The sequence below is a fragment of the Balaenoptera acutorostrata genome, chromosome 7 (genome assembly GCF_949987535.1).
Source record: "Balaenoptera acutorostrata chromosome 7, mBalAcu1.1, whole genome shotgun sequence".
NCBI lineage: Eukaryota > Metazoa > Chordata > Mammalia > Artiodactyla > Balaenopteridae > Balaenoptera > Balaenoptera acutorostrata.
The window spans coordinates 91,405,787-91,425,204 of NC_080070.1; positions in this window are offsets into that span (position 1 = coordinate 91,405,787).

The window sequence follows — 19,418 nt, forward strand, 5'->3', positions numbered from 1 at the left end:
ATAATAAATATAAATTAAATTTAAAAACAAACAAAAGCAAGGAGACATCAACCTTTGTGGGTTTACCCGGGCACGTTGCACTCTAATTTATAACCGAAGAACACCACTGGCCGGTAGGTCTGTTTCCCTAGTACCAGCAAGGGGAACGTAGAAAGGCTGCCGCTCTCTGGCCGTTACCTGCAAAAGCAGGTTTAAAGCCTGAGCTAATGGTCACTTCATATGAACAAGTACTGCAGGGCTGTAAATGAAACCTGCCCTCAAAATGTCTTGAGGGAGAAAATGGCCAAAATATTTCCAATGGTGACACATACTTTAAGAAAACACTTTGAAGAAATAAGCTCTAATCACAGCTGGAAAAATAAAAAGGACATGTCTTAAAGCTCAATTTCAACGCATTATGAGACACATGCAAATGCAACCACAAAGAGGTATCAGCTCACACCACTCAGAATAACCATCAGCAAAAACTACAAAGAATAAATGCTGAAGGTGCTGGGAAGAAATACATACCCTGCACTTTAAGTGGGACCTAACCTGGAAAGAGCCACTAAGGAGAACAGAATAGAGGTGCCTTTAAAAGGTAAACATTGAGCTACCATATGATCCAGCAGACCTATTCCTGGACCTATAAACTAAGAAGACAGAATTGGAAGGACACAGGCACGCAAATCTGCATTGCCTAGTATTACAATAGCCAAGATATGGAAGTTACCAAAAAGTCCACCGACAGATGGGTGGACAAAGAAGAACTGTTACCTGTACAGATGGAATATGAGCTAGTGAAAAAATGAAACAATGCCATTTGCAGCACCATAGATGAGTCTAGAAGTAATCACGCAACTTGGAGTAAGTGAGAAGGCAAAAGACACATATCCTATCATATCACATATAGGTGTTACCTAGAAAATGATACAAACAAAGATATTTCCACAGAGAAACACTATCATAGATTCATTAAAAAAACTTATGCTTCACCAACTGGAAAGGTGTGAGGATTGGATACATTACCATATTGAGGTTAACAGAGAGATACAAACACATGTGAAATATAGAATCACCAAAGACCTACGCAATACCAAGAGAAGACTAGTCAACATTGTGTCATAAGCTACGTGGGAAAAGGATCCGAAGAAGAATAGATATATGTATATGTGTGAAAGAACCACATCTTGCACACCTAGAGCAAACAAAACATTGTAATCAAGTTTGCTGTGATAAAAAATAAAAATTAAGTTAAAAATACGAACAAGAAGTAATGAGACATAAACTTAAAGGGCTTCTTCCTCGCACATTCCATTCTAATTTAAAACCTAGAACACCACTTCCAGTAAGGCTCTGTTGCCCTAGTAACCAGATTTGGTAAAGGAGAAATGCTGCCGCCTTCTGGCCGATTCCCGCAAGAGCAGCTTTTAACCCACAGCTAATGGTCACTTACCATTCACAAGGACTCAGGGCTGTAAAGGACACCTGCCTTCAAAATTGTGCTGAGGTAGGGAATGGATAAAAAAAAATTCAAAACAGGCAAAATTTTCAAGAAGATAGTATGAAGAGGTAAGTTTTCCTCACTGTCTGTTCAAAAAAAGGAAAATGGATAAAAGCTCCACCTCAGGAAGTATTAGACTCTTGCAATCTAATCTACAAAATGTTTTCAACTCAAACCAGTCGAATGACCATTGGCAAAAAGTCTACAAACAATAAATGCTGAAGAGGTTTTAGAGAAATGTGTACCCTCTAGCTGCCGGTGAGATGTAAAGGGGTTAACCGCCAATAATGAGAACAGAAAGGAGCTGCGTTTAAAAGGAAATATTGAGGTACCATTCAATCCAGCAGGCACACCAATGGGCCTCTCACCTGAGAAGACCAGAATGAAGAAGACCCGGGCTGCAAAAGCTGCACTGCAGCCTTATTCACAATAGACAAGACAGTGAAGCTACCAAAATGTCCATCAACAGATGAAAGGATAAAGAAGAAGTGGTCCATGTACACAATGAATACTAGCTATGGAAAACAATGAAACACTGCTCTTTGAGGCACCATAGATGATCTTGGAGATAATCACAGAACACGAGGTAAGTCGGAAAGCAAAAGTCCTATATCCTATGATATCACTTATAGGCGTTATCTAATAACTGACACAAATGAACTTATTTCCACAGAGAAAGTCAATCACAGACTTATTAAAAAAACTATGCTTATCTAAAAGGAAAGGTGGGGGAATGGGTAAATGAAGATTAGCATTACCATATGTATACAAATACATATTATATACATATATCAAAGAGACCGACCATATAGCAAGGAAGGATTACGGAACACTCTGTAATAATTTACACGGGAAGAGGATCTCTACATAAATAGGTATATAGAATATGTAGATGAACCAGAGTGTGTACACCTTGGACAAGCAACATTCTCACCATTACCCCAATTGAAAAAATTAAAACAACGAACTAGGAGTAAGGAGACATAAACTTATGGGGGGTTTTCCTGGCACATTCCATCCAAATTTAAAACCTAGGCAAACAACTTCCAGAATGGCTCTGCTGCCCTAGTACCCAGATTTGGGAATGGAGAAATGCTGCATCCTTGTGGCCGTTTCCCACAACAGCAGCTTTAAACCCACTGCAAAAGGTCACTAAATATTCACCAATTGCAGGTCTGTAAATGACACCGGCCCTCCAAAAAATACTGAGGTCGAAAATCGACCCAAAAATTCTAGAGTGCCACCTTCCAAAGAGAAAATTTGAAGAGGTATATTATACTCACACATTTTTTCTTTTTTCTTTTAACAGAAAAGGAAAAGGCGTGGAAAAATGATGAATTGTAGGAATTTTTACAGACATGTAAACCCAAATTACAAAAACCTATCAGCTCACACCAGTCAGAATGGCCACCAACAAAAATGCTGCAAACAATAAATGCTGATGTGATTGTGGAGAAATGCGTACCCTCGATTCTAAGGGGGACGTGGTAAGAGCCACTAATGAAAGCACAATTGAGGTGCCTTGAAAAGGTCAACGTTGAGCTACCATACCAGTCAATCAATCAAACCCACTGCTGGGTCTATCACCTGAGAAAATGAAAATCAAAAATCACAGTCTGGCAATCCTGCACTCCAGCAATATTTACCATAGGCAACACTTGGAAGCAACGAAAATGTCCATCAACAGAGGAACGCACCAAGAAGAAGTGGTCCATGTACACACTGGAATATTAGCCATGGAAAACATGGAAGCACTGCTCTTTGAGGCACCATAGATGAGCCTGGAGATAATCACAAAACATGAAGTAGGTCGTAAAGCAAAAGACCTATAGCCTATATTATCACTTATGGCATTATCTAATAACTGACACAGATGAACATATTTCCAAAGAGAAAGACACTCACAGGCTTAGAAAACAAACTATGCTATCGAAAAGGAAAGGAGGGGGGAAATTGAGAAATGAAGATTAGTGTCACTATACATATACAAATACATATTATATACATGTATCAAAAAGACCGAACATATAGCAAGGGAGGTCGACGGAACACTGTAATATTTTACATGGGAAGAGGATCTGTACATTAATAGACATACATAATGTACAAATGAACCAGATTGTGTACACCTAGGACAAACAATATTCTAAACTTTACCCAGATTTAAAAAAAAATGTAAAAACCAAGAAGAAGTAATGAGACATAAACTTATGGGGATTTCTCCTGGCAAATTCCATCCTAATTTACAACCTAGGACAATGACTTCCAGAAAGGCTCTGCTGCCCTAGTACCCAGATTGGGGAATGGAGAAATGCTACCTCCTTGTGGCCGTTTCCCACAACAGCAGCTTTGAACGCACTGCAAAAGTCACTAAATTTTCACCAACTTGCAGTTCTGTAAATGACACCTGCCCTCCAGAAAATTTCTGGGGTCAAAAATCGACCGTAAATTTCAGAAGAGGGCAACCTTCGAAGAAGACAATTTCAAGAGCTATATTGTACTCACGGTTTTTTCTTTTAAGAAAAAGGCATAGGAATATGATGAATTTTAAAAATTTTAATGACATGCATAGCCATAGTACAAAAACCTATCAGCTCACAGCAGTCAGAATGGCCATTAGGAAAAATGCTGCAAAAAATAAATGGTGAAGGGAGTGTGGAGAAATGCGTACCCTCGGTTATAAGGGGGGGCATGTAAAGAGCCACTAAAGAAAACACAATGTAGGTGCTTTGAAAAGGGAAACATTGAGCTACCGGTCAATCAATCACAACCACTGCTTGGCCTATCACCTGAGAAAATGAGAATCAAAAAGTCACAGGCTGGCAAACCTGTACGCCAGCAAGATTAACCATAGCCAGCACTTGGAAGCAATGAAAATGTCCATCAACCGAGGAATGCACCAAGAAGTGGTCCACGTACACAATGGAATATTACTCTAATAATAAATATAAATTAAATTTAAAAACAAACAAAAGCAAGGAGACATCAACCTTTGTGGGTTTACCCGGGCACGTTGCACTCTAATTTATAACCGAAGAACACCACTGGCCGGTAGGTCTGTTTCCCTAGTACCAGCAAGGGGAACGTAGAAAGGCTGCCGCTCTCTGGCCGTTACCTGCAAAAGCAGGTTTAAAGCCTGAGCTAATGGTCACTTCATATGAACAAGTACTGCAGGGCTGTAAATGAAACCTGCCCTCAAAATGTCTTGAGGGAGAAAATGGCCAAAATATTTCCAATGGTGACACATACTTTAAGAAAACACTTTGAAGAAATAAGCTCTAATCACAGCTGGAAAAATAAAAAGGACATGTCTTAAAGCTCAATTTCAACGCATTATGAGACACATGCAAATGCAACCACAAAGAGGTATCAGCTCACACCACTCAGAATAACCATCAGCAAAAACTACAAAGAATAAATGCTGAAGGTGCTGGGAAGAAATACATACCCTCCACTTTAAGTGGGACCTAACCTGGAAAGAGCCACTAAGGAGAACAGAATAGAGGTGCCTTTAAAAGGTAAACATTGAGCTACCATATGATCCAGCAGACCTATTCCTGGACCTATAAACTAAGAAGACAGAATTGGAAGGACACAGGCACGCAAATCTGCATTGCCTAGTATTACAATAGCCAAGATATGGAAGTAACCAAAAAGTCCACAGACAGATGGGTGGACAAAGAAGAACTGCTACCTGTACAGATGGAATATGAGCTAGTGAAAAAATGAAACAATGCCATTTGCAGCACCATAGATGAGTCTAGAAGTAATCACGCAACTTGGAGTAAGTGAGAAGGCAAAAGACACATATCCTATCATATCACATATAGGTGTTACCTAGAAAATGATACAAAGATATTTCCACAGAGAAACACTATCATAGATTCATTAAAAAAAACTTATGCTTCACCAACTGGAAAGGTGTGAGGATTGGATACATTACCATATTGAGGTTAACAGAGAGATACAAACACATGTGAAATATAGAATCACCAAAGACCTACGCAATACCAAGAGAAGACTACTCAACATTGTGTCATAAGCTACGTGGGAAAAGGATCCGAAGAAGAATAGATATATGTATATGTGTGAAAGAACCACATCTTGCACACCTAGAACAAACAAAACATTGTAATCAAGTTTGCTGTGATAAAAAATAAAAATTAAGTTAAAAATACGAACAAGAAGTAATGAGACATAAACTTAAAGGGCTTTTTCCTCGCACATTCCATTCTAATTTACAACGTAGAACACCACTTCCAGTAAGGCTCTGTTGCCCTAGTAACCAGATTTGGTAAAGGAGAAATGCTGCCGCCTTCTGGCCGATTCCCGCAACAGCAGCTTTTAACCCACAACTAATGGTCACTTACCATTCACAAGGACTCAGGGCTGTAAAGGACACCTGACCTCAAAATTGTGCTGAAGTAGGGAATGGAGAAAAAAAATCAAAACAGACAAAATTTTCAAGAAGATAGTATGAAGAGGTAAGTTTTCCTCACTGTCTTTTTAAAAAAAGGAAAATGGATAAAAGCTCCACCTCAGGAAGTATTAGACTCTTGCAATCTAATCTACAAAATGTTTTCAACTCAAACCAGTCGAATGACCATTGGCAAAAAGTCTACAAACAATAAATGCTGAAGAGGTTTTAGAAAAATGTGTACCCTCTAGCTGCTGGTGAGATGTAAAGGGGTTAACCGCCAATAATGAGAACAGAAAGGAGCTGCGTTTAAAAGGAAAAATTGAGGTACCATTCAATCCAGCAGGCGCACCAATGGGCCTCTCACCTGAGAAGACCAGAATGAAGAAGACCCAGGCTGCAAAAGCTGCACTGCAGCCTTATTCACAATAGACAAGACAGTGAAGCAACCAAAATGTCCATCAACAGATGAAAGGATAAAGAAGAAGTGGTCCATGTACACAATGCATACTAGCCATGGAAAACAATGAAACACTGCTCTTTGAGGCACCATAGATGATCTTGGAGATAATCACAGAACACGAGGTAAGTCGGAAAGCAAAAGTCCTATATCCTATGATATCACTTATAGGCGTTATCTAATAACTGACACAAATGAACTTATTTCCACAGAGAAAGTCAATCACAGACTTATTAAAAAGAACTATGCTTATCTAAAAGGAAAGGTGGGGGAATGGGTAAATGAAGATTAGCATTACCATATGTATACAAATACATATTATATACATATATCAAAGAGACCGACCATATAGCAAGGAAGGATTACGGAACAGTCTGTAATAATTTACACGGGAAGAGGATCTCTACATAAATAGGTATATAGAATATGTAGATGAACCAGAGTGTGTACACCTTGGACAAGCAACATTCTAACGATTACCCCAATTGAAAAAATTAAAACAACGAACTAGGAGTAAGGAGACATAAACTTATGGGGGGTTTTCCTGGCACATTCCATCCAAATTTAAAACCTAGGCAAACAACTTCCAGCATGGCTCTGCTGCCCTAGTACCCAGATTTGGGAATGGAGAAATGCTGCATCCTTGTGGCCGTTTCCCACAACAGCAGCTTTAAACCCACTGCAAAAGGTCACTAAATATTCACCAATTGCAGGTCTGTAAATGACACCGGCCCTCCAAAAAATACTGAGGTCGAAAATCGACCCAAAAATTCTAGAGTGCCACCTTCCAAAGAGAAAATTTGAAGAGGTATATTATACTCACACATTTTTTCTTTTAACAGAAAAGGAAAAGGCGTGGAAAAATGATGAATTGTAGGAATTTTTACAGACATGTAAACCCAAATTACAAAAACCTATCAGCTCACACCAGTCAGAATGGCCATCGACAAAAATGCTGCAAACAATAACTGCTGACGTGATTGTGGAGAAATGCGTACCCTCGATTCTAAGGGGGACGTGGTAAGAGCCACTAATGAAAGCACAATTGAGGTGCCTTGAAAAGGTCAACGTTGAGCTACCATACCAGTCAATCAATCAAACCCACTGCTGGGTCTATCACCTGAGAAAATGAAAATCAAAAATCACAGTCTGGCAATCCTGCACTCCAGCAATATTTACCATAGGCAACACTTGGAAGCAACGAAAATGTCCATCAACAGAGGAACGCACCAAGAAGAAGTGGTCCATGTACACACTGGAATATTAGCCATGGAAAACATGGAAGCACTGCTCTTTGAGGCACCATAGATGAGCCTGGAGATAATCACAAAACATGAAGTAGGTCGTAAAGCAAAAGACCTATAGCCTATATTATCACTTATGGCATTATCTAATAACTGACACAGATGAACATATTTCCAAAGAGAAAGACACTCACAGGCTTAGAAAACAAACTATGCTATCGAAAAGGAAAGGAGGGGGGAAATTGAGAAATGAAGATTAGTGTCACTATACATATACAAATACATATTATATACATGTATCAAAAAGACCGAACATATAGCAAGGGAGGTCGACGGAACACTGGAATATTTTACATGGGAAGAGGATCTGTACATTAATAGACATACATAATGTACAAATGAACCAGATTGTGTACACCTAGGAGAAACAATATTCTAAACTTTACCCAGATTTAAAAAAAAATGTAAAAACCAAGAAGAAGTAATGAGACATAAACTTATGGGGATTTCTCCTGGCCAATTCCATCCTAATTTACAACCTAGGACAATGACTTCCAGAAAGGCTCTGCTGCCCTAGTACCCAGATTGGGGAATGGAGAAATGCTACCTCCTTGTGGCCGTTTCCCACAACAGCAGCTTTGAACTCACTGCAAAAGTCACTAAATTTTCACCAACTTGCAGTTCTGTAAATGACACCTGCCCTCCAGAACATTTCTGGGGTCAAAAATCGACCAAAAATTTCAGAAGAGGGCAACCTTCGAAGAAGACAATTTCAAGAGCTATATTGTACTCACGGTTTTTTCTTTTAAGAAAAAGGCATAGGAATATGATGAATTTTAAAAATTTTAATGACATGCATAGCCATATTACAAAAACCTATCAGCTCACAGCAGTCAGAATGACCATTAGGAAAAATGCTGCAAAAAATAAATGGTGAAGGGAGTGTGGAGAAATGCGTACCCTCGGTTGTAAGGGGGGCATGTAAAGAGCCACTAAAGAAAACACAATGTAGGTGCTTTGAAAAGGGAAACATTGAGCTACCGGTCAATCAATCACAACCACTGCTTGGCCTATCACCTGAGAAAATGAGAATCAAAAAGTCACAGGCTGGCAAACCTGTACACCAGCAAGATTAACCATAGCCAGCACTTGGAAGCAATGAAAATGTCCATCAACCGAGGAATGCACCAAGAAGTGGTCCACGTACACAATGGAATATTACTCTAATAATAAATATAAATTAAATTTAAAAACAAACAAAAGCAAGGAGACATCAACATTTGTGGGTTTACCCGGGCACGTTGCACTCTAATTTATAACCGAAGAACACCACTGGCCGGTAGGTCTGTTTCCCTAGTACCAGCAAGGGGAACGAAGAAAGGCTGCCGCTCTCTGGCCATTACCTGCAAAAGCAGATTTAAAGCCTGAGCTAATGGTCACTTCATATGAACAAGTACTGCAGGGCTGTAAATGAAACCTGCCCTCAAAATGTCTTGAGGGAGAAAATGGCCAAAATATTTCCAATGGTGACACATACTTTAAGAAAACACTTTGAAGAAATAAGCTCTAATCACAGCTGGAAAAATAAAAAGGACATGTCTTAAAGCTCAATTTCAACGCATTATGAGACACATGCAAATGCAACCACAAAGAGGTATCAGCTCACACCACTCAGAATAACCATCAGCAAAAACTACAAAGAATAAATGCTGAAGGTGCTGGGAAGAAATACATACCCTGCACTTTAAGTGGGACCTAACCTGGAAAGAGCCACTAAGGAGAACAGAATAGAGGTGCCTTTAAAAGGTAAACATTGAGCTACCATATGATCCAGCAGACCTATTCCTGGACCTATAAACTAAGAAGACAGAATTGGAAGGACACAGGCACGCAAATCTGCATTGCCTAGTATTACAATAGCCAAGATATGGAAGTTACCAAAAAGTCCACCGACAGATGGGTGGACAAAGAAGAACTGTTACCTGTACAGATGGAATATGAGCTAGTGAAAAAATGAAACAATGCCATTTGCAGCACCATAGATGAGTCTAGAAGTAATCACGCAACTTGGAGTAAGTGAGAAGGCAAAAGACACATATCCTATCATATCACATATAGGTGTTACCTAGAAAATGATACAAACAAAGATATTTCCACAGAGAAACACTATCATAGATTCATTAAAAAAACTTATGCTTCACCAACTGGAAAGGTGTGAGGATTGGATACATTACCATATTGAGGTTAACAGAGAGATACAAACACATGTGAAATATAGAATCACCAAAGACCTACGCAATACCAAGAGAAGACTAGTCAACATTGTGTCATAAGCTACGTGGGAAAAGGATCCGAAGAAGAATAGATATATGTATATGTGTGAAAGAACCACATCTTGCACACCTAGAGCAAACAAAACATTGTAATCAAGTTTGCTGTGATAAAAAATAAAAATTAAGTTAAAAATACGAACAAGAAGTAATGAGACATAAACTTAAAGGGCTTCTTCCTCGCACATTCCAATCTAATTTAAAACCTAGAACACCACTTCCAGTAAGGCTCTGTTGCCCTAGTAACCAGATTTGGTAAAGGAGAAATGCTGCCGCCTTCTGGCCGATTCCCGCAAGAGCAGCTTTTAACCCACAGCTAATGGTCACTTACCATTCACAAGGACTCAGGGCTGTAAAGGACACCTGCCTTCAAAATTGTGCTGAGGTAGGGAATGGATAAAAAAAAATTCAAAACAGGCAAAATTTTCAAGAAGATAGTATGAAGAGGTAAGTTTTCCTCACTGTCTGTTCAAAAAAAGGAAAATGGATAAAAGCTCCACCTCAGGAAGTATTAGACTCTTGCAATCTAATCTACAAAATGTTTTCAACTCAAACCAGTCGAATGACCATTGGCAAAAAGTCTACAAACAATAAATGCTGAAGAGGTTTTAGAGAAATGTGTACCCTCTAGCTGCCGGTGAGATGTAAAGGGGTTAACCGCCAATAATGAGAACAGAAAGGAGCTGCGTTTAAAAGGAAATATTGAGGTACCATTCAATCCAGCAGGCACACCAATGGGCCTCTCACCTGAGAAGACCAGAATGAAGAAGACCCGGGCTGCAAAAGCTGCACTGCAGCCTTATTCACAATAGACAAGACAGTGAAGCTACCAAAATGTCCATCAACAGATGAAAGGATAAAGAAGAAGTGGTCCATGTACACAATGAATACTAGCTATGGAAAACAATGAAACACTGCTCTTTGAGGCACCATAGATGATCTTGGAGATAATCACAGAACACGAGGTAAGTCGGAAAGCAAAAGTCCTATATCCTATGATATCACTTATAGGCGTTATCTAATAACTGACACAAATGAACTTATTTCCACAGAGAAAGTCAATCACAGACTTATTAAAAAAACTATGCTTATCTAAAAGGAAAGGTGGGGGAATGGGTAAATGAAGATTAGCATTACCATATGTATACAAATACATATTATATACATATATCAAAGAGACCGACCATATAGCAAGGAAGGATTACGGAACACTCTGTAATAATTTACACGGGAAGAGGATCTCTACATAAATAGGTATATAGAATATGTAGATGAACCAGAGTGTGTACACCTTGGACAAGCAACATTCTCACCATTACCCCAATTGAAAAAATTAAAACAACGAACTAGGAGTAAGGAGACATAAACTTATGGGGGGTTTTCCTGGCACATTCCATCCAAATTTAAAACCTAGGCAAACAACTTCCAGAATGGCTCTGCTGCCCTAGTACCCAGATTTGGGAATGGAGAAATGCTGCATCCTTGTGGCCGTTTCCCACAACAGCAGCTTTAAACCCACTGCAAAAGGTCACTAAATATTCACCAATTGCAGGTCTGTAAATGACACCGGCCCTCCAAAAAATACTGAGGTCGAAAATCGACCCAAAAATTCTAGAGTGCCACCTTCCAAAGAGAAAATTTGAAGAGGTATATTATACTCACACATTTTTTCTTTTTTCTTTTAACAGAAAATGAAAAGGCGTGGAAAAATGATGAATTGTAGGAATTTTTACAGACATGTAAACCCAAATTACAAAAACCTATCAGCTCACACCAGTCAGAATGGCCATCAACAAAAATGCTGCAAACAATAAATGCTGACGTGATTGTGGACAAATGCGTACCCTCGATTCTAAGGGGGACGTGGTAAGAGCCACTAATGAAAGCACAATTGAGGTGCCTTGAAAAGGTCAACGTTGAGCTACCATACCAGTCAATCAATCAAACCCACTGCTGGGTCTATCACCTGAGAAAATGAAAATCAAAAATCACAGTCTGGCAATCCTGCACTCCAGCAATATTTACCATAGGCAACACTTGGAAGCAACGAAAATGTCCATCAACAGAGGAACGCACCAAGAAGAAGTGGTCCATGTACACACTGGAATATTAGCCATGGAAAACATGGAAGCACTGCTCTTTGAGGCACCATAGATGAGCCTGGAGATAATCACAAAACATGAAGTAGGTCGTAAAGCAAAAGACTTATAGCCTATATTATCACTTATGGCATTATCTAATAACTGACACAGATGAACATATTTCCAAAGAGAAAGACACTCACAGGCTTAGAAAACAAACTATGCTATCGAAAAGGAAAGGAGGGGGGAAATTGAGAAATGAAGATTAGTGTCACTATACATATACAAATACATATTATATACATGTATCAAAAAGACCGAACATATAGCAAGGGAGGTCGACGGAACACTGTAATATTTTACATGGGAAGAGGATCTGTACATTAATAGACATACATAATGTACAAATGAACCAGATTGTGTACACCTAGGACAAACAATATTCTAAACTTTACCCAGATTTAAAAAAAAATGTAAAAACCAAGAAGAAGTAATGAGACATAAACTTATGGGGATTTCTCCTGGCAAATTCCATCCTAATTTACAACCTAGGACAATGACTTCCAGAAAGGCTCTGCTGCCCTAGTACCCAGATTGGGGAATGGAGAAATGCTACCTCCTTGTGGCCGTTTCCCACAACAGCAGCTTTGAACGCACTGCAAAAGTCACTAAATTTTCACCAACTTGCAGTTCTGTAAATGACACCTGCCCTCCAGAAAATTTCTGGGGTCAAAAATCGACCGTAAATTTCAGAAGAGGGCAACCTTCGAAGAAGACAATTTCAAGAGCTATATTGTACTCACGGTTTTTTCTTTTAAGAAAAAGGCATAGGAATATGATGAATTTTAAAAATTTTAATGACATGCATAGCCATATTACAAAAACCTATCAGCTCACAGCAGTCAGAATGGCCATTAGGAAAAATGCTGCAAAAAATAAATGGTGAAGGGAGTGTGGAGAAATGCGTACCCTCGGTTGTAAGGGGGGGCATGTAAAGAGCCACTAAAGAAAACACAATGTAGGTGCTTTGAAAAGGGAAACATTGAGCTACCGGTCAATCAATCACAACCACTGCTTGGCCTATCACCTGAGAAAATGAGAATCAAAAAGTCACAGGCTGGCAAACCTGTACGCCAGCAAGATTAACCATAGCCAGCACTTGGAAGCAATGAAAATGTCCATCAACCGAGGAATGCACCAAGAAGAAGTGGTCCACGTACACAATGGAATATTACTCTAATAATAAATATAAATTAAATTTAAAAACAAACAAAAGCAAGGAGACATCAACATTTGTGGGTTTACCCGGGCACGTTGCACTCTAATTTATAACCGAAGAACACCACTGGCCGGTAGGTCTGTTTCCCTAGTACCAGCAAGGGGAACGTAGAAAGGCTGCCGCTCTCTGGCCGTTACCTGCAAAAGCAGGTTTAAAGCCTGAGCTAATGGTCACTTCATATGAACAAGTACTGCAGGGCTGTAAATGAAACCTGCCCTCAAAATGTCTTGAGGGAGAAAATGGCCAAAATATTTCCAATGGTGACACATACTTTAAGAAAACACTTTGAAGAAATAAGCTCTAATCACAGCTGGAAAAATAAAAAGGACATGTCTTAAAGCTCAATTTCAACGCATTATGAGACACATGCAAATGCAACCACAAAGAGGTATCAGCTCACACCACTCAGAATAACCATCAGCAAAAACTACAAAGAATAAATGCTGAAGGTGCTGGGAAGAAATACATACCCTGCACTTTAAGTGGGACCTAACCTGGAAAGAGCCACTAAGGAGAACAGAATAGAGGTGCCTTTAAAAGGTAAACATTGAGCTACCATATGATCCAGCAGACCTATTCCTGGACCTATAAACTAAGAAGACAGAATTGGAAGGACACAGGCACGCAAATCTGCATTGCCTAGTATTACAATAGCCAAGATATGGAAGTAACCAAAAAGTCCACAGACAGATGGGTGGACAAAGAAGAACTGCTACCTGTACAGATGGAATATGAGCTAGTGAAAAAATGAAACAATGCCATTTGCAGCACCATAGATGAGTCTAGAAGTAATCACGCAACTTGGAGTAAGTGAGAAGGCAAAAGACACATATCCTATCATATCACATATAGGTGTTACCTAGAAAATGATACAAACAAAGATATTTCCACAGAGAAACACTATCATAGATTCATTAAAAAAACTTATGCTTCACCAACTGGAAAGGTGTGAGGATTGGATACATTACCATATTGAGGTTAACAGAGAGATACAAACACATGTGAAATATAGAATCACCAAAGACCTACGCAATACCAAGAGAAGACTACTCAACATTGTGTCATAAGCTACGTGGGAAAAGGATCCGAAGAAGAATAGATATATGTATATGTGTGAAAGAACCACATCTTGCACACCTAGAGCAAACAAAACATTGTAATCAAGTTTGCTGTGATAAAAAATAAAAATTAAGTGAAAAATACGAACAAGAAGTAATGAGACATAAACTTAAAGGGCTTTTTCCTCGCACATTCCATTCTAATTTACAACGTAGAACACCACTTCCAGTAAGGCTCTGTTGCCCTAGTAACCAGATTTGGTAAAGGAGAATTGCTGCCGTCTTGTGGCCGATTCCCGCAACAGCAGCTTTTAACCCACAACTAATGGTCACTTACCATTCACAAGGACTCAGGGCTGTAAAGGAAAAAAATTCAAAGCAGGCAAAATTTTCAAGAAGATAGTATGAAGAGGTAAGTTTTACTCACTGTCTTTTTAAAAAAAGGAAAATGGATAAAAGCTCCACCTCAGGAAGTATTAGACTCTTGCAATCTAATCTACAAAATGTTTTCAACTCAAACCAGTCCAATGACCATTGGCAAAAAGTGTACAAACAATAAATGCTGAAGAGGTTTTAGAGAAATGTGTACCCTCTAGCTGCTGGTGAGATGTAAAGGGGTTAACCGCCAATAATGAGAACAGAAAGGAGCTGCGTTTAAAAGGAAATATTGAGGTACCATTCAATCCAGCAGGCACACCAATGGGCCTCTCACCTGAGAAGACCAGAATGAAGAAGACCCGGGCTGCAAAAGCTGCACTGCAGCCTTATTCACAATAGACAAGACAGTGAAGCAACCAAAATGTCCATCAACAGATGAAAGGATAAAGAAGAAGTGGTCCATGTACACAATGCATACTAGCCATGGAAAACAATGAAACACTGCTCTTTGAGGCACCATAGATGATCTTGGAGATAATCACAGAACACGAGGTAAGTCGGAAAGCAAAAGTCCTATATCCTATGATATCACTTATAGGCGTTATCTAATAACTGACACAAATGAACTTATTTCCACAAAGAAAGCCAATCACAGACTTATTAAAAAAAAACTATGCTTATCTAAAAGGAAAGGTGGGGGAATGGGTAAATGAAGATTAGCATTACCATATGTATACAAATACATATTATATACATATATCAAAGGGACCGACCATATAGCAAGGAAGGATTACGGAACACTCTGTAATAATTTACACGGGAAGAGGATCTCTACATAAATAGGTATATAGAATATGTAGATGAACCAGAGTGTGTACACCTTGGACAAGCAACATTCTCACCATTACCCCAATTGAAAAAATTAAAACAACGAACTAGGAGTAAGGAGACATAAACTTATGGGGGGTTTTCCTGGCACATTCCATCCAAATTTAAAACCTAGGCAAACAACTTCCAGAATGGCTCTGCTGCCCTAGTACCCAGATTTGGGAATGGAGAAATGCTGCATCCTTGTGGCCGTTTCCCACAACAGCAGCTTTAAACCCACTGCAAAAGGTCACTAAATATTCACCAATTGCAGGTCTGTAAATGACACCGGCCCTCCAAAAAATACTGAGGTCGAAAATCGACCCAAAAATTCTAGAGTGCCACCTTCCAAAGAGAAAATTTGAAGAGGTATATTATACTCACACATTTTTTCTTTTTTCTTTTAACAGAAAAGGAAAAGGCGTGGAAAAATGATGAATTGTAGGAATTTTTACAGACATGTAAACCCAAATTACAAAAACCTATCAGCTCACACCAGTCAGAATGGCCATCAACAAAAATGCTGCAAACAATAAATGCTGACGTGATTGTGGACAAATGCGTACCCTCGATTCTAAGGGGGACGTGGTAAGAGCCACTAATGAAAGCACAATTGAGGTGCCTTGAAAAGGTCAACGTTGAGCTACCATACCAGTCAATCAATCAAACCCACTGCTGGGTCTATCACCTGAGAAAATAAAAATCAAAAATCACAGGCTGGCAATCCTGCACTCCAGCAATATTTACCATAGGCAACACTTGGAAGCAACGAAAATGTCCATCAACAGAGGAACGCACCAAGAAGAAGTGGTCCATGTACACACTGGAATATTAGCCATGGAAAACATGGAAGCACTGCTCTTTGAGGCACCATAGATGAGCCTGGAGATAATCACAAAACATGAAGTAGGTCGGAAAGCAAAAGACCTATAGCCTATATTATCACTTATGGCATTATCTAATAACTGACACAGATGAACATATTTCCAAAGAGAAAGACACTCACAGGCTTAGAAAACAAACTATGCTATCGAAAAGGAAAGGAGGGGGGAAATTGAGAAATGAAGATTAGTGTCACTATACATATACAAATACATATTATATACATGTATCAAAAAGACCGAACATATAGCAAGGGAGGTCGACGGAACACTGTAATATTTTACATGGGAAGAGGATCTGTACATTAATAGACATACATAATGTACAAATGAACCAGATTGTGTACACCTAGGACAAACAATATTCTAAACTTTACCCAGATTTAAAAAAAAATGTAAAAACCAAGAAGAAGTAATGAGACATAAACTTATGGGGATTTCTCCTGGCCAATTCCATCCTAATTTACAACCTAGGACAATGACTTCCAGAAAGGCTCTGCTGCCCTAGTACCCAGATTGGGGAATGGAGAAATGCTACCTCCTTGTGGCCGTTTCCCACAACAGCAGCTTTGAACTCACTGCAAAAGTCACTAAATTTTCACCAACTTGCAGTTCTGTAAATGACACCTGCCCTCCAGAACATTTCTGGGGTCAAAAATCGACCAAAAATTTCAGAAGAGGGCAACCTTCGAAGAAGACAATTTCAAGAGCTATATTGTACTCACGGTTTTTTCTTTTAAGAAAAAGGCATAGGAATATGATGAATTTTAAAAAGTTTAATGACATGCATAGCCATATTACAAAAACCTATCAGCTCACAGCAGTCAGAATGGCCATTAGGAAAAATGCTGCAAAAAATAAATGGTGAAGGGAGTGTGGAGAAATGCGTACCCTCGGTTGTAAGGGGGGGCATGTAAAGAGCCACTAAAGAAAACACAATGTAGGTGCTTTGAAAAGGGAAACATTGAGCTACCGGTCAATCAATCACAACCACTGCTTGGCCTATCACCTGAGAAAATGAGAATCAAAAAGTCACAGGCTGGCAAACCTGTACGCCAGCAAGATTAACCATAGCCAGCACTTGGAAGCAATGAAAATGTCCATCAACCGAGGAATGCACCAAGAAGTGGTCCACGTACACAATGGAATATTACTCTAATAATAAATATACATTAAATTTAAAAACAAACAAAAGCAAGGAGACATCAACATTTGTGGGTTTACCCGGGCACGTTGCACTCTAATTTATAACTGAAGAACACCACTGGCCGGTAGGTCTGTTTCCCTAGTACCAGCAAGGGGAACGAAGAAAGGCTGCCGCTCTCTGGCCGTTACCTGCAAAAGCAGATTTAAAGCCTGAGCTAATGGTCACTTCATATGAACAAGTACTGCAGGGCTGTAAATGAAACCTGCCCTCAAAATGTCTTGAGGGAGAAAATGGCCAAAATATTTCCAATGGTGACACATACTTTAAGAAAACACTTTGAAGAAATAAGCTCTAATCACAGCTGGAAAAATAAAAAGGACATGTCTTAAAGCTCAATTTCAACGCATTATGAGACACATGCAAATGCAACCACAAAGAGGTATCAGCTCACACCACTCAGAATAACCATCAGCAAAAACTACAAAGAATAAATGCTGAAGGTGCTGGGAAGAAATACATACCCTGCACTTTAAGTGGGACCTAACCTGGAAAGAGCCACTAAGGAGAACAGAATAGAGGTGCCTTTAAAAGGTAAACATTGAGCTACCATATGATCCAGCAGACCTATTCCTGGACCTATAAACTAAGAAGACAGAATTGGAAGGACACAGGCACGCAAATCTGCATTGCCTAGTATTACAATAGCCAAGATATGGAAGTAACCAAAAAGTCCACAGACAGATGGGTGGACAAAGAAGAACTGCTACCTGTACAGATGGAATATGAGCTAGTGAAAAAATGAAACAATGCCATTTGCAGCACCATAGATGAGTCTAGAAGTAATCACGCAACTTGGAGTAAGTGAGAAGGCAAAAGACACATATCCTATCATATCACATATAGGTGTTACCTAGAAAATGATACAAACAAAGATATTTCCACAGAGAAACACTATCATAGATTCATTAAAAAAACTTATGCTTCACCAACTGGAAAGGTGTGAGGATTGGATACATTACCATATTGAGGGTAACAGAGAGATACAAACACATGTGAAATATAGAATCACCAAAGACCTACGCAATACCAAGAGAAGACTACTCAACATTGTGTCATAAGCTACGTGGGAAAAGGATCCGAAGAAGAATAGATATATGTATATGTGTGAAAGAACCACATCTTGCACACCTAGAGCAAACAAAACATTGTAATCAAGTTTGCTGTGATAAAAAATAAAAATTAAGTTAAAAATACGAACAAGAAGTAATGAGACATAAACTTAAAGGGCTTTTTCCTCGCACATTCCATTCTAATTTAAAACCTAAAACACCACTTCCAGTAAGGCTCTGTTGCCCTAGTAACCAGATTTGGTAAAGGAGAAATGCTGCCGCCTTCTGGCCGATTCCCGCAAGAGCAGCTTTTAACCCACAGCTAATGGTCACTTACCATTCACAAGGACTCAGGGCTGTAAAGGACACCTGCCTTCAAAATTGTGCTGAGGTAGGGAATGGATAAAAAAAAATTCAAAACAGACAAAATTTTCAAGAAGATAGTATGAAGAGGTAAGTTTTACTCACTGTCTTTTTTAAAAAAAGAAAATGGATAAAAGCTCCACCTCAGGAAGTATTAGACTCTTGCAATCTAATCTACAAAATGTTTTCAACTCAAACCAGTCGAATGACCATTGGCAAAAAGTGTACAAACAATAAATTCTTAAGAGGTTTTAGAGAAATGTGTACCCTCTAGCTGCTGGTGAGATGTAAAGGGGTTAACCGCCAATAATGAGAACAGAA